This window comes from Stegodyphus dumicola, chromosome 9, assembly GCF_044657685.1.
Source record: "Stegodyphus dumicola isolate Sdum_Otavi_A_Nest chromosome 9, ASM4465768v1".
NCBI classification, from domain to species: domain Eukaryota; kingdom Metazoa; phylum Arthropoda; class Arachnida; order Araneae; family Eresidae; genus Stegodyphus; species Stegodyphus dumicola.
The window spans coordinates 190,209,474-190,227,065 of record NC_140776.1 but is presented as its reverse complement, the minus strand read 5'-3'; the positions used below and the strand labels follow the sequence as shown (position 1 = coordinate 190,227,065).

Sequence of the window (17,592 nt, the reverse complement as noted above, 5' to 3'; positions counted from 1 at the left end):
CTATGGTTTGCTGTGTGGTAAGCAATGGTCGCCTATTTCTCTGCTAAGTTTTTGTCATTAGAACTCGCAGTCTTAAAAATAAAAACTGGTCAGGTTTGATGAGCTATCAGCACATGCTTAACTCTTTTGTGTTTACTCGACTGAAAATGGTCTTTTATATCGGGTCGATCACCGTGGGCAAACGAAAACTCAGAATTGCAATGTGAACATTTAGCTCTGTGGTCTTGATCTTGATTACCAGTGCCCGTGCAATACACCTTCTTCAAAAAAAAAGGGAATTCATTCTGTAAATCCTCAGTGAATTTACACGACCGTTTTGGCATTTTAATAGAGAACATATAAACTTAAAACGTAAATAAAACAGCGCTAGTTCTCTAACACAACAGGCACCGCTGACAGGAACTGACAACTGAGTGAAGTACCTGATCTCTATCAAGAATTTGAATTGGGAATCCCTTTATTCTTTGTCTCTATCGCAAGCGGCTAGTGGTGAGTCCAATGGGCGAGTCCAATGTTATTGCACACGAAGCGCTGTAGTTTGGAAGGAAATCTCCTCTGGCGCTTTAGCTACGGTGTGCCCAATATTAGACTCGCCCAACGTTGCCTTAGTGACCAATATTGGACTCGCCCAGTATTGGACTCGCCCAACGTTGCCTTAGTGACCAGTATTGGACTACTCGCCGAATGTTGATTTAGTGACCAATATTGGACTCGCCCGGAGAGCTTCTCGCATCGAGCATAATAACGAGACAATCACTCTTCTGTAGTCTTCACTATAGAAGTGATATTTATTAGTAGACCATTCATCTTCTATGGTTTTTCACTTTTGATACAGTAGAGAAATAAATGGCAAAGTAATTATCCTAAATAATCCTTCATAATTAATTATTTTTAGACTTTCTTGGTCATCTCTAAAATGAAATTTAATTTTTACCGGGACGTGAAGTAAACCGACCGGGACACCGAGATTTTGTCTGAAAACCAGAACTGACCGTGTCAAGCCGGGGCGTCTGGCAAGTATAGCTATTAGGTCTTATTAAAAGTACACGATGCGGCCCAGCCGGTATAGTGGTTAGCGTCGCTGACTGCCGTGACGAAGGGCCCGGGTTCAAATCCCGGAGAAGGCATGGATGATTGTAAATATATAGTGTCGGTACGACATGTCGTGTGGTTTGGTGAAAGGGGAGAGGGATAGAAGACCCTCGGATCCGTCCCCCCTCGGGGTGCTCTCCATCAAAATTTCACTTGCAGGATGCTCAAGGCTGTTGCCAACGACAAGCCTATCTTGCGCTCCTTGCCACGAGGAATTTGATGGGCTTGAGCTGTTGTTATTATCAGATAAACGAGCATAAATAACAAAATCAACAACAACACAAGTGGATGATAAGGGAAGTGCACGTTACGGTGTACACTAGTACGTCACATGTACATTATACACGGTGACCTCTTAACCCTTCAGCACACGCGCATCACTGCGCTACGTTAGTACCCGAGCGGAACAAATTTTACCCCAGTGTTTGTTTTTCGGAGTTCACACCCCCCAACGTGTAAATAAAAGCATTTTCTTTGTTTTCAATGAATGGATAAATGACTAATAGCTTTTTGAATTCTGTTAAACCTTTTTTCCAGTTTTAATTCGAGATAATCTTACTTTAAGTTATACAAACATTTCCATACTGGTTACCTAAAGTATGCCATAAAAATCGAAATTTATGCAAAATTACTAACTTATACGAGTATAAGATATATATATGATTTTTTATATTAGAAAAATCCGTTTTCATATATACATATTTTTTAAACATAAGTGTTTATTATAAAGAGTGGTTTGATAAAGTACTAGAGGAATATGAAAAGGCTGCATTCTTACTAGCTTTTTTTCCTTAAAACTGAATATAATGTCATACAATTATTCATATCAAAGAATAGATTATAAATAAGAATATTAAAAAATATAAATAACACATAGTTTTTCCGCCCACCCCCTCTTACCTGAGTTTATTATTCAAATAATCTCCTCACATTGAACAATCCTCACATAGTGTGATAACATATTTTTGCAAACAAGTACATATTTTTGCAAACGCTGGAGTGCTGCTCTCAGCACTCCAGCGTAATATAATAGGAAAAACAACACCTTTAATTCATCTACGTTTGTCTCTTGTGCATCACGTTCTCTAGAGAATTTGTTTCTTATTGATGAAATGTAAATGTTTGTTGATTTTACCAAATCTTCCATTATTTATTCATCAATAATTTGCAATAAACACTCAGTTGGATGTTTCAAATTTCTAAAGCTTTTCTTGACACTATACTGTGCAGCCGTGTCCGAACGTTTTTCGAGGGTAATTTTTTACTTCAAATTGTTCCATCTATTCAAACATAAAAATTATATGATGTCAAAGAAGATCATGGGGATCATCATATCACTGATCAGAAACAGTTTCGTGAGTACTTTCAGAAATATTATCGCACTCAGAATCGGAATTTTCGATTTCGCTATCAGTTTCAACACTAGCGAGAAGAACCCGCAGTCGTTGCTGTTCTCGTTCGTACGCACGCATCTCAATGAATGTCTCCCTGGAAGTGAAACGTTAGTACACGCGCGGGGTATCTACAATCCCGTTGCACATGCCTTACCCGAAAACACAAAAATCCCATGGACACGGGAAAAATTCCTTTGGACGACCACTTCCTAACCTTGATCTTGAAAGGTACATAAAGTACTAGAAAGTTCACGTACGACCTTCTCTTATTTTCTAAGAAAAGACTACGTGGGTGGTGGATTTTTCCCCAGCGCGTGTGCTGACGGGTTAAAGAAATTTTCCGTATTAGGTTGCATTTAATGAAGGGAATTTTATTGCTTTAATTTGTTTTTGTGTCGTAAGTGATTTATGCCATTAGTAAAATATGTGCTATGTGAACCAAAGAGGAAATACCTCAATGAAAACTAAATAGTTGAGCTTAAGAAGGCCATCTTCAAGGTAGGGTTGCTTACTTGCATGAGTTTTCTTGTGATTTTTATCATACTTGATGATTTTTCAACTCAGGTTTATTTAAACATACACGAAACTAAATCATTTGCATAATTTTATGAAGTACAAAGTCGGGAAAACTTTCTGAACAAGAATTTACCGGATTTTTAATTCCTGGGAGAAATTTTACATTTCTTTTAAGTTCTAGAACCAAATTCAATAGTCGTCATCAACAGCGATCGAGCGGTAAAGTCGCTGAACATTGGTCATTCCGACCTAGGTTCGAATCCAGGTCAACTTGCTCGCGTTCCTCACGCTGTTTTCTTTCGTTAAATTCACGTTCCTCTATTTCTTTTCGTTCCTCAATAACGCGAAAAAATAAATCTTTAGTGAACTCTTCATTATATCCCTTACTCGTTAAAATGGCATCTTTAATATTAACTATTGTCATTTTTGCTAAAACACACATATCTTGTTTACGCCCTTTAGCAAAAAACGACATGATGACGCGTTTCACTTAAAATAAATTCTTCGATTGTAGAGACATTAGGATTTTTTGGAAGCAGGCAAGATGAAAAATTAGCAAACCGTCTTCGCCGGGGATCGAACCACGAACCTCTGGAATACCGGCTCAGCGTGCTACCGTTACACCACGAAGGCTCGCTAGAGAAGCGGGAGAAATAACTTATGCGATGAAAAAAAAAACACTTTATTATGGTTAGGTTGTAATGCGGTCACCTTATCCAGAAACGATTTGTAGTAATTTTACTACAGAATGGCACTATACTAAAGTTAGTTGTATCAAAAGAAAACAATATCAAAATAATATATCAAAAACTCTCTCTTCATTAAAAGAATTCTTCGATTGTAGAGACCAAATTACAGGGCTTAGAAATGGCACAGTTTAAATAAAATCAATAAAATCCTTTTCTGTTAATTATTTCTATTCTCAAAGGACAAAATAAAACATTCATAGATAGCGATATATTTATGAAACTAAAAGAATTACGCGCATTTGCATGGGCGTTTTCGTGGTTTTCTTCATTTGTAACATGTATACGAGGCAGTTTCCCTTAGAAACTGTTCACGAAGACATCCCTCCAGTTAGGCCCTTAGTGCTCTTAGCCATAATAAACTAAACCGAAAGGCAGACATCATCAATTTATAATATTCTAGAATCTAATTCTTTTCAGCAGTTATTTGAAGAACTAACTTACTTACTTTAGGATATTAAAAAATTGCTTAGTAATTTAATTTATAATCAAAGTTCAAAAAACAATTTAAAATTGTGTTTGCTTAATAGATATACCTAAGATGTAATAGAACGCTAGTAAGAAAAGCAGTGTGGAAAATAATGCTTTGTTATAATTTACCTGCTCCGCACTAAGGCACTATACGAAAGGGAGCGATGCTTTCATGGAGGACATTCTAAGAGGAACTGGCCCGTTTTTAACGTTACACATGGCCGCTGATGGGCCTGTCAATAATGCTTAATACAGTAAATAACTTTCGTGATATTTAAAAACTCGATTCAGTCGAAAACCATAAATTAAAAACTTTGCTCTAAATTATAAAATGTTGCTTTGTTAAATATAATTAGCCTATTTCAAAATTTAACATTCAAAAGTGCTCATTAATAAAACGGTATAAAATAATGTAACGCTAATAAATAAAGAGGAAAAATGAAAGTTAAAAAAAATTATCTCACCATTTTCTTTTAATTCGTAGTAAAAGTACTTGATACTCTTCTGTTGTCGCAACCGGATTCGGAAATGTCCGTATGTATGCATGTATAACGTACACATACTCATACATAGGTACACACATATACATATGCATATACGAACACATACATCCATACATACATGCATACATTCATTTCATACATTTCTGAATCTGGTGCTGATAACCGAAGAGTACGAAATATTTATATTAGCATTTCTCTGAACTTTTGTAACATAAAATCATGACACTTTAAAAGAAAGTGAAGATCGAAACAAAAATACGTACAAAAAAGATATTTTCCTGGATCTTCAGACATAATACTTCATATTAACTGATTGCCGAGTTTCCAACAGCGGGCTGCATCCAAAGAGTTCTACGCCTGAAAAAGAGAAAATATAAAAATATTTCAATATGAACGAAAGCAGTTCTATACACACCTGGAAAAGAAATTTTTAATATGAATGAGATAAGTTCTATACGCTGCCAAAACCGGTATAGTGGTTAGCGTGGCTGACTGCGGTGACGAAGGCCCCGGGTTCGAATCCCGAAGAAGGCATGGATGTTTGCAAATGTGTAGTGCGGTATGGTGGAACTCGAAGTATACGGTGAGCCAAAAACTATCGTGTGCACACGAGCTCGTGGAGCTTCCTAGTGTGGTTTGGTGGAAGTGGAAATGGGTAGGAGACCCTCCATTCCCCCCTGGGGGTTTGCACTTCATCAAAATTGTGGGTGGAACTCAGCTAAATCGGATTCGCAAGTGTAAGGTACTCAAGGTTGATGCCAAAGACAGGAAAGTAGTGTGGAATGTCAATAATGCTTTGTTATTGCAGTGTACGTATCTTACGCTCCTTGCCACATGGATCTTTATCTCTAGGCAGAATAGCAGAAAATGCATCATCTACTCTGATTCTCTGAGTGCTCTTGAATCAATAAATACAAAGGTCTTAGAAATTTTAAAGCCACACCTCCGTTTGAGAAACGCAGGTTATTATATTGCATACTGCTGGGTGCCTGGAGACGCTGGCATCAAAGGCAATGAACTCGCCAATATTGCAGCAAAATCTGCTGATATTACCTCAGAAAAAGATGTCCCTTTTACAGGCATACGGAATTACATTAGAACAAATTTCTTGTTCAGGTGGTAAGAATTCTGCGAATGCCCAACTCTGAACAATTTAAGGCAGCTAAAACCCAATTTGGAGTACAGGGAATCGAAAGGAGGATGTACTACTCACTCGCTTACGAATTGGTCATTGCAGACTGACATATCAGTACCTCTTGAAAGGAGATAATGAGCCTATTTGTGGCACTTGCAACGTTCCCGTTTTAGTCAATCCCATTTTAACCTGCTGTCCTGCTTTTAGTCAGAAACGTGAATTTTATTTCAACTCTACGAATGTTAACTTAACAGATCTCATTGGAAGAAACCTCACATCAACCTCATAAGTTTTTTAAAAGACATCTCCTTTTACCATATGATTTGAACTACATTTTATCCTGCTCTACCTGATGCTACAGCATTTTTCAGTCATTTCTGCCTGGACATTTTAAAGTCATTTCTCCATGCCTTCATCAGCATTTCAGGTTCATTTCATCAATTCACTCGATACAGTGTGTTTATGCATCTTGAATTTTACTTACCATTTGTCTGGCGCATAATAACCCTCGAGGTTTTGTGCCATTTAAAAAATCAACCAACCAACCAACTTTGCCACGAGGAATTTTTGGGCTTGGGCTGGTGTTACTATCAGACAAGTGAGAATAAGTAACAACAACAAGTTTTTATATTCTCAAACTACCTTCGGCTTCATCTTGGACTTGACTCGTTTCAGTTTATACTTATCTGCCCATCACCGGCCGAGCGGTAAAGTCACTCGTTGGTAGTTTGCTTCGAGGTTCGACTCCCGCGTACGGCCAGGTCGCATTGGGCGTTTCCGTGGTTTCCCTCATGTGTAACGTATTTACCAGCCAGTTTCCCTTAAAATGTTTTCCACGAAACCATTCCTTCCCTTATGCATATAGCCCTAGGGGTTTTGCCGTAATCACATATACAAAGGGTTTATCCTTACAATAGGAAATTTTAGTGTTTTTTATACATACACTCTAAATCTCGCAGAGTGGGATTTGGAGGGTGACAGCAGTTTTCGCTCCGTTGCGTGTCAAACAACGCAAATTTACTGTCTTGGTAGCAGAACATGTTTCCCACTTGCAATAATAACCTTGGGGAAGGGAGTGAATTGAAGGAGCAGGACGACCCCCTGTCTTGTCATCGTCCACCCAGACTGACCAAACAAGTTTGTTCTTTGGCTAAGCGCCATTTCAAGCGAGGACAGTCGTAACAATGGATACAGCTCCTTTGCCAAAAGTAAGTTCGCTTTTAAAATATATATACAATTATTTCTTAATATAAATATCTTAATTATTATAAATTATAGTTAGTTTGCTCTTTTTTTTTAGGTGTCTGTAAATTTGCTTTAAGAGTGTAATGCTGTAACGTAGTTTTATTTATTATGTACTGCTAACACAATGAAAGCTGTACGTATGGATGGTACTTTTTGTAAATAATTCTTAACATTATTTTTATTTTTGAACAATTTACACAAAGCTATCGAATTTAATTATTTAAATTTAGTTTTGCATGCATTCCTATTTCAAATAGGAAGAACAGCGGTGGAAAAAAAAAATGCATACTAAAGTTTTGATTTTTTTTATAACACAAGTGTGTAAATTATTTGGCAGTATTGGAAGAAATAAAAACCGTATACTTTACTGAATTTCCTATTGAACTCATATCGTTTTCAGCTTCTAGTAGTTTTTAATAGATTTTTAACTTTCATTTTTTATAAATTCTGCTTATAGTTTGCGACAATAAAATTCACTTACTGTTGCAAAGCTGAATTTTTCCAAAATATTCCACTACTTGGGTCATATCAGCATTCTAAAACTTATATTTTTGCAAATATGTTGTTATTCTCGAGAGTGTAGGTGTAACTAAGGCCTCTTGAACATTCAAAAGTCCGGGAGACCAATAAAGCTGCTAAGACGGCTTTCCGTTTACGATTTAAAAAAAATCTTGCATTCTTTAAAAAAGACTGAAAGCTTCAGATTTTAAATTACGTCCAAAGGGGCATTTTTTTAACATTTTGTGTGTTACCTTTATTTATTAAATATCACGTTCTTCGCACTTAAACCATAAAAACATTCAACAGCAATATCGCAAAATAATTTTAAAATGAACATATCTTTAGAATTTCCAATACAGAGTCTCGCGAGCTGGAGATATATATATATATATATATATTTTTTACTCGTACAGTCTTGCCATTGCTCGCTTTGAAATCGTTTACTTTGTTAATCAAAAATTCGTTGAAGTATTACAAAATATTAAATAATAAAGCAAATAATAAAACCAATTTCAAATTCAAATTAGGGCTTCCACATGCCCATATTCTATGGAAGATTACCTTATTCAAATTTTGTTGGCTCTAGGTACCGTTGTTTTATTATAATGCGAGAAACATACATACATTCATGCAGATTCTTCATTATTTAATTTCTTTTAATATAATGTTTGGTGGCAGCAATTTGAAATGAAACATATCGGGAATATGCAAAATGCAAAATATATGCAAAATGCCAAAACGAAATTAACAGTCCTTTGAAATGAAACATATCGGGAATATGCAAAATGCAAAATATATGCAAAATGCCAAAACGAAATTAACAGTCCTTCTGGGAGAATTGCCCCTTTGGACTAAAAGAAAACCCAGCTATTTAAAAAAAATAATAAGTTTTGATTTTCTGATGACAAACTGAAAAACTATTGTATTATTAAATATTCCAGGTAATTCATGCAGATAACTATTTAATGAGAATTCATTTTCAATCAAAGACCAAGCATAAAATTTTTGTACCTTGTCCCATTCTACATAGGTTCTATATTCCTAATACTTGTGCCACAGCAAATTGTCAAATTTATCTGCCCCTTGTCTTTTTTTTAAACTGTAGCACAATAAAATACTTTTTTCAGGAGGCGTTACATAATAGTTCAAAATTATCAGATTTTTATAACTGCAAGAAGTTCCCGAAGATGCTGTTAATGTCCTAAAAGGTAATTTTATTTTCTACTCTGTTTTAAATTAAAAACTATACCTAGTCCGGATTTTTGAAAATTCCAGATATTCAGTTGACTTTATATGCTATATACATGTATTTATTTTATGCTAAATATGTATTTACTGACAAATATACGTATATGCCAATATATAATATGTACACCAAATGTTTATTTCTTTTAATGCAAATAAGAAAATTAAAAAAAAACAGTATTTATTTCTAAAAAATGTAAGGCATGTTTTTTTCAGACTTAATTAAATAGTAAAATTCGTTTATATCTAAACATTTTTATTTCAACTGAAACAAAACGACTTTTTATATGTAAGTCATAAAACCTAAATGTTTGATGCATTTTTATTTTATAATATGAAAATTAAGCAATATTGCCTTATATTTGTGGCAGCGCCTATCATATTTAAAAAAATTAACTTATTTTATTAACAGATAATAGAATGCACAATTAAAAAACAGCTTCCCCTCCCTTCTATTGCGGGAGAAAACCTAATTCGACGGGTTATTTTTATTTATTTATTTCCCCCTTCTAAGAAAACTTGTCAGGCATACTTTCAAAATTGTCGAAATATATACTAATTTAAACGATAATTCTAAAATGATTCATAGATTAATTCATATACATCAACTCAATAGTTAGAAAGTTAAACTAATGACATTTACTTATTACTTTTCAAGATTATTGCCTTTTCATTTCAATTAGTTATTATATCTTCTCCTAGTGATATTAAAATGAGTGAGGATCTGATGAAGTAATGTTCAAAATAATATAATTGTTTACATTAGCAAAAGCTATTGTTGTATCAAACAAGTCTTATAAACCTTTTCTTATCCACAGTCCTTTAAAGTAGGAAAGAAATGTAAGTAACCTGATTTTAATAAACTCATATGAATTCATTTCCTGGTTTAGATAGGATTTAAAGACTCAGGTAACACAGCTTGTTTACATTTTCAATAACTAAGTTATGTGAACACTGTTAGAGGTGTAGCCAGAGTTCTTGCTGCCTCACTCAGTGCACAATAAAAAGTCTATAAAATGTCAAAATGATATACATAAAAACAAAATATCTGGGTTTAGTTTTGAAACAAAACATTAATTCTAATACCGTAAAGTACTATTTTGTTTGTTTTCCTTATACACAAAATCATTAATAGTATTCTAAAAGTTTTATTTACTATTCTATCAGCTGATTTGTAGACAGTATGGTACAATTTCTCAGTCTTAGGTGTTTTTTAATCCATTTGTACTTTGCAAAATTCTTCTCGCAACAGTCATGAAAAAAATTTACAGATGTATATCAGTATTTGGAACTGCATTCTGAAATTTTATGAACTGCAGAAGTTCAAAGTTACCATCCTTCCACCTGCCTTCGAAAACACTACCGCAAAGAATCCAGTAAATGTAAACGCTGCAAAAGCACAAAGCTGGTAGAATTCTCTTGCGGCCTCCTCGCTTTCTTTCGCTGCTGTTCAAAATTTATTTGCATGTGTCATTTTTTCTCAATTTATTATTATTTTGTCTGATTTCCGTGCTATGTTTTCTAAAAGTGATTTTAAAGTGTTTGCAAAGAAAATTTACAAAACTGCATACTCGAGTACTTGTCTCGGCATGAAATTAAGCATAATGGTTGAGATACAGTCAAAGAACTATTAAATTGCGTTTAAAGAATGTTTCCTTCTAAGATAATATGTTGCCGAAAATTTTCTTAACGGAACAGTTTTTGGAACAATTTTGAGAAAATGGGGGAAGGCCAAATTGATTTCAGTAACTAATATTTACTTTATGTAAATTTTACTTACGTATGCTTAATATTATATTTCTTGCTGCTCATTCAGAATCGTACCTAGGGTTTTCAGCGCCCAGGGACAACTGAAGATTTCGCGCCCCCTACTACTTCCCAAGGATAGAAAACATTTAATTCTAAAATGCCGTAACATCAGTTTGGCGCCCTTTGGATCCTGCGCCCGGGGACAGATGCCCCTTGCCCTCCTCTAGCTACGCCCCTGCGCTCATTTTAATTTATATGCCCTAAATACCATGTTTAACAGGCTGTTTACTTACAAATGCTTAATATCATGCTTTTTCTCCGAACATTAATGCACATCCCCTGAATATTACCCACCAGCGGCAAAGTCGCTGAGCACTGGTAGTTCGGTCCAGAGTTTGAATCGCATGAAGAAGCTGGCTGCATGGACTTTTTTGTGGTTTTCTCCATGTGTAACGTGTATACGAACCAGTTTGCCTTAGAAAGACCTCCACGGAGGCATTCTTCCCATTAGGCAGATTTTTGATGGCATGTCAGCAACTAAAGGACAAATAAAGGCTTTGAAAAGCTGTCAGAATTTTATCGAAGCTGTCGAAATTATGCTTGGCAGTAGATTGGATCAAGCTCTGAATACAAAAACAGGTCAATTTGAAACCAAAATTGTAAAAGAAACATTTCAGTATGTTTCAGTCATAAAAACAATTGAATGTAAGAAATTGTATAGATTGCCATGTAAGAAATTGTATAGAAACTGAAACAATTTCTAATGATAGACATTTAAAAAAGTTTTCATCTTTTTACGTCCCAAGAATTTTGAAATATGTGGAAACAAAACGCCCTGATCTTCTGGTACCAAGTATTGCTGATTTCAGTGGTAAAAATCTTTAAAAATTCAACTAGGATTATAGATGATAGAATTTAATTAGGATTATAAATGATAGAATACTTTAAAACTTTTCTTTGTTTACTTTTTAATTACCTAGAGTAAAGTAATTTTGCATCTATTACTCACATTGGTCTTTATTCTTAAATGGCTTATAGTTTTTTCCTTCTGGCTCTTAAAGATAAGCGGTAAATGCATGTGCCTCTAGTGCCAAAGGCCTTTTTAATGATAGTTTTGTAGTCATTATGTAATAAACGTGTGTATATATATATATATATATATATATATATATATATAGATAGATAGATAGATGACCTAAAAGCATTAGTTTTGCTCACAGAACTTTTGCTCAGCTAAAACTATTGGAAAGAAAGAGGGAAAAAGGTTTTATTCATTATTAATGAGTAAATATTTGGCATAAGTCTATGCATAAAAAATAATTTCATATGCTTAGCTATAAAATTCTTTTCATAGGATAATATTTTTAGTTTGCAGTGTATGTATATGTAAATAAGCTATTGATACTATATGTAAGTGAGCTGAGCTGCATATACTTTGAAATTTGCTACATATTCTATCTTGAAAGGTTCATGTGTGATATTTATATAGTTTCAATTAATTATTACATTTCACATGCAATTTTTATCCAGTATATGTCTTTTATATATACTTTTATTTTTATTTTTGTAGGGTAAAGGCAAAGCAAGTATTTTAGCATCAGGTTGTTATTTGAAAGAAAAAAAAAAAAAAAAATCCAAATTCTGCACTTCTAATATTTGCTAAATGTAAGTATTGAGGAATTTTGATATGCTTTGCACTAACTTTCATTTTAAGAGGGCAGATTATATTAAAATGAGCCATTTTACAGCAGTGAATGTATTTGGCCTCATGTGGCTAAAATTCATCTTCTCAGGCTGCTTTCGACTATTGTACCCACAGATGATGCATGGTCATTTAGCTAATTTCTGTAGAATTGGAATTGCATTGATTTGAATGTCACCTACATACTAGCAAATATTTCGAGAGAGTAAGATGGTTTGTAATATGTGTGATGCCTTTATATGATCTAAATCTAAAGCATGACACTAATCATATATATGCATGTATATACAGTGAACATAGATTTTTTTTTTTTTTTTTTTAACTTGTAAAGTGATGGAAAAATTGCTTCAAGGTGAAATTCAAAAGATACACTTCCAGCCAGACTATAGCGATCATGAAATCAAGAACAAACATCTTTACAATAACAATAGTTTATTATGAACAACAATAGTTTATTATGAAGGGATGATACTTGTTTTCATAAGGAAAAGACAGACTAATTCTCCATATAGTTTGTTCTTTTTACATTTTTATGTACATTATTTTTATTACATTTTTCATTAAGAAGCAACGCACAGATAGACTATCCTATTTTATATTTGCATCAATATAACATTTACATATTCCTATATGTATTTATACTGCATTTTTACAGAAACTAAAAGCAAAAGACCTCTATGTGAATAAAATTACTAGGAATTACTTATTTTTGAAAGAAGAAAAATTTTCTGGCGATATTTTTTAATTGGAAAGATAAACTTTCTAGTATGGCTCATTGGTATTTGACTTCTCCTAATAGATAGGTAATGGATGTATTCTTAATAAAGAAATTTATTTTCAGGGAATGGAAGACATGGAATCTCTTGGACCAGCTCAGAATAAACAGCCCATTATAGTGTGCATTACAAGTTCATTCTATATTAAAGCAGTAAATCACTTAAAAGCATGCCCAAATCATGCCATGAAGGCATTTGACATTCTATTTAAAACTAATTTTGTATTTAGCTTCAATATGCACATACATCAACAAATTTTTATAATTTTGTGGCAAGCCTTTTGTATAATGTCAGCACTCCTAGAGCTTGTGTGGACTCTTTAAATACATGTTCGAGTCTGAATTTATTGCATTTTGTACATGCATTACATTTCATATTTTTAATGTCATTTTAGTGTCATATTTTCCATTTTTATATATGTATATATATGTACATATATTTCCTAATAAAGAGTTTTTCATGCAATGCTTGTTTTCACTTATATTTAAAATACTTTGTTCATTGAAATTATTATAATTCTGCAGTTATGGTAATGATTCCTATTCGGATTTAATCAATAAATGAAATACATAATAAATTTCAGCAGAATTATGAAAAATGAATTTTTAGCTTACACATGTGAGCTATAATCCATATTATTTCATTTTAAAATTTACTTTATTTTTCCCAAATGAGACTTGGAATTAGCATATATAAAAATAAGTTATAGTCTAAAAGTATATGTAAGCATTTATTCACCTGTAATGATTAATGTATAGGAATTTGTATGCATATAACTTTTCAAAAATAGAAAGCGTAACAAGCTAACTGAAGATTTTAGACTTTATTCATAATTTGGGGTAATAATTAATTTTAAGCTCTTCATAATTATGTAATAAGAAATAGAAACATTTCTTTTGCAATATTTTGTGCAATATATGAAGCTAAAAACAATAGCATGAGAGTATTTTATGGTTACTTATTTTCTGAATCTCATACATTAAAAATAAAGCTGAATAGTTTTCATGTAAGGGAAATTAAATTCGCATTTGTTTCTTACTTCAATGTATATTAAAATTTATTATTCGATTTTTTATGCATATTATGCTCAAGTAGACAAACTACTAGTAACATCAATTCACAAATTGTATTAATATAGTCACTTATAAGTAGCATTTTAAGAAGTTAAATCTATCAGATTATGATACAGGTTTACTGACACATATATATATATGATCAGCTGTTCTAACACATTCAAATTTTCATTATAAAATTTATCAAGAACTATTTTTAATAAATTACTTTTCCAACTAGAAAGTAGTTCCAACAACTAGATTTAATGGAAAATTTAGCTTACAATTTACATGATTACGTGCCCAAATCTTGTGAATAAGCATAATTTGCTTTTTTAAATTAAAATATGTATACAAAATTTAGAATGTATATCACTATATATATATATATATATATATATGATTCATCTAAAATGATTTTTTTTTAAATTTCTTTTATGAAACTAAGAATTTTTTGATTTCTCAAATCAAATTTTGAAAATATCTGAAATATTTATTCAAAGTTTTAAGTACCTGAAAAACCTTATTTTTTATTCAAAAGTTAAGTTTTTCATTGCGAATATCTTGCTATTCCAGTTTTTATATATAAGTTGCATTGACGTTCTTATTTTTATTGCTTACTACACATAAAGGCAAAAGCCATGTTTCTGTAAAATAAAATATATTTTACAGAAACTGTGAGAAAGTGATAGTGTTAAGTATTTCAGAATGTTAACTACACCGAATTTCCAATATTTTAATATGGATGTAATTTTTTTTATAAGTATATTTCGTTAGATCTCGAAAGAAATCTCATCGCCAATAAATGTTTAAGTAAGTACATAGGTAGCAAATCTAAAACAGATGTATATATCAGATAATTAAAATCACAATAGCATGTTAAAAAGTAGTGTAAAATATTTTTTTCAAGAGATAATATTTTAACCAGATATCTAAAACAATACATCAGCTATAAAGTTTACATAGCAAATACCAATTTTCAGTTTGCCTATAAAATAATTATATAAAAATCGCACCATCAAGGAGTGAGCAGACTATTATTATAACTCCTTGTAATGTGTGTGGTTTCACCCGAATATCGGGCGATATCTGACTATCGAAGAAGAGCGAACGAAGAAAGGGTCACTCCTGTTTTTGTGTGAAAAGGGACCGCTTTTTACTAGAGTGAAATATCGCTCCTTCGAGGTTGGTGCCATTTTGGCATTAGAGGGAGGTGGGATATCACTCCTTTAGAATCGGATAGGACTCTTTCGAATTTAGAGTGTAATAAGTGGTAAATAAGAGGAAGAAATAAATATGTGATAAACATCTGAGCCGAAACGCTATCTTTACATAACACATAACACTATGCATATGAGAAAAATATTTACGCCAATTATATATGTTATTAGAAGCTCAGCACTTTTTATTGTAGTCTACACGAAAAAGATGTTACGTTAATTTAAGCGTACAGAAACGTTGCTGTTGTTTCCTGTTTGCAATCAATGCACACAAGTCATTTGATCGAGGAAATAGTTTATTGCGATCTGTTATTGCGATCTGTGGATGCTTATCCAGCAATATTTCTGTCATGTCCCATGATCTTTTGCGTGCTTTAAGATTTAAGCAAGATAGTTGAAAATACTTTGCCACGCAATTTTCTGTACAAAATAAAATAATTAAAGCATCGTCGATTGCTTCTGAAACATTTCATTGCGAAGTTAGATCAAATATAGGAAATTATGAAGATTTCACTACCTGGTTGAAATAAATACAAACACATGTTGGATACTTCGCAAAAGTATCGATGTGAAATATTACTTAGTAAGCGGTAAATAAGATGAAGAAAGAAATCTATGATAAACATTTGAGCCCAAATGCAATTTCTACCTAAAACTATGCGTTGAGAAAAAATATTTACACCAATTATATGTAAATAAAAGTCTATATGAAAAAGATGTTCTATAATAATAAAATATCGATGTAAAATATTACTTAATAAGTGGCAAATAAGATGAAGAAAGAAATCTATGATAAACATCTGAGCCCAAATGCAATCTTTACATAAAACTATGCGTATGAGAAAAAATATTTACACCAATTATGTAAATAGAAGTCAGCACTTTTTATGACAGTCTATATGAAAAAGATGTTCTATAATAATAGCCAATGCAGAATTTTATTCAAAGTGAATTTTACTAATTTGCATTCGTATACATTTAGTGTTAAATTTCACCTTTAATAACTGCTCACTCTTAAATGTACTCAGTGGCGTAACTAGAACTCTTGGGCCCCTATGCGAAAACATTTTTGGGCCCCTTATTAAATTTACAGTACTTTTAAGACTGGTAAGGGGGTGGATATATATTCTGCCAATTGCAATAAAAAGTGAAGTGCACAACTAGCTATTATAGCACTCCATATACAAGTTAGAGTTATGCGAGATATATATCTCTGTCTCACTGTACACATACGTATGCACATATACGCGAACGTACAAATGTCATGAAAAATCCCTTTTGAATCCGTTTTAAGCGCATTTTATAATCCTTTTTTAAAGGAAGAGCCCTTTATTCTGTCCGTACGTACAGATGTCACGAAAGCAAACCGTAGAAATGGATTTGAGAACGGTCAAAATGGATATTTCCGTTGAAATATGATACCCGACATTTTGGTATGACATAAATATTGAATTCAACTTTTATGGGGGCACCTTGCCCTTGATCATATTATTTATAAAAGAATGCGCATTTTTTAAAGTTTAATCATGTGAATGTAGTTCAGCAGAACATTCAAGGGCCCCTTAAACCTTCGGGCCCCTATGCGACGGCACTCTTTGCATACCCTTATTTACGCCACTGAATGTACTGTCTACACAAGAAATACTCAGCGTTATAAAATTACCTTATTCACAACGAATGTATTCCATTTATTCACATATAACTTTTAAACAATGGATATAATCAGATCATACACAATATGTATTCTGAATCTTACACTTAAAAAATCAAAAGAATGCAAGCTATGAAATAAGAAAAGACGCTAGAGTCATTGTAACACTTTCAGTCCTTCTCAGCTCAATAAAATTTAAAAAAAAAAAAAAAAAAAAAAAAAAAAACTGAAATGTTTCAGATTTTAAATTACGTCCAAAGGGACGTTTTTTAACATTTTGTGTGTTACCTTTATTTATTAACTATCATGTTCCTCGCATTTAAACCATAAGATCCAGTGCAACAGCAATATCGCAAAATAGTTTTAAAACGAGCATATCTTTAGAATTTCCGATACAGAGACTCACGCGCTGGAGATAAAAATGTTTTTTCTGCACAACGTTGCCATTGCTCGCTTTGAAATCCTTGAGTTTGTTAATCAAAAATTCGTCAAAGTTTTAAAAAATAGGAAATCGATCATAAAACAAATTTCAAATTTCAAATTTGGTCTTCCACATGCTCATATTCGTTGGAGGATTACGTTATTCAAAATTCG

General features: G+C 32.8%; 2 long non-coding RNA genes across 3 annotated transcripts in view; one reads left to right on the top strand and one right to left on the bottom strand.

Moving 5' to 3' along the window:
* LOC146995592 (uncharacterized) overlaps nt 1–17,592 on the bottom strand; it is a 36,957-nt gene that overhangs the window by 1,148 nt on the left and 18,217 nt on the right. The window contains exon 4 of the long non-coding RNA XR_015043246.1: nt 4,986–5,079. This is a non-coding gene — a long non-coding RNA (uncharacterized LOC146995592). The remainder of the gene's footprint in view (nt 1–4,985; nt 5,080–17,592) is intronic.
* LOC146995593 (uncharacterized) lies at nt 6,933–13,534 on the top strand. 2 transcript variants are annotated; one of them, XR_015043245.1, is made up of 4 exons: nt 6,933–7,065; nt 8,731–8,811; nt 12,168–12,262; nt 13,141–13,534. It is a non-coding gene; the product is annotated as an uncharacterized LOC146995593 (long non-coding RNA). The 2 variants fall into 2 exon arrangements; XR_015043244.1 differs by lacking the exon at nt 13,141–13,534 and having other exon boundaries at nt 12,168–12,940.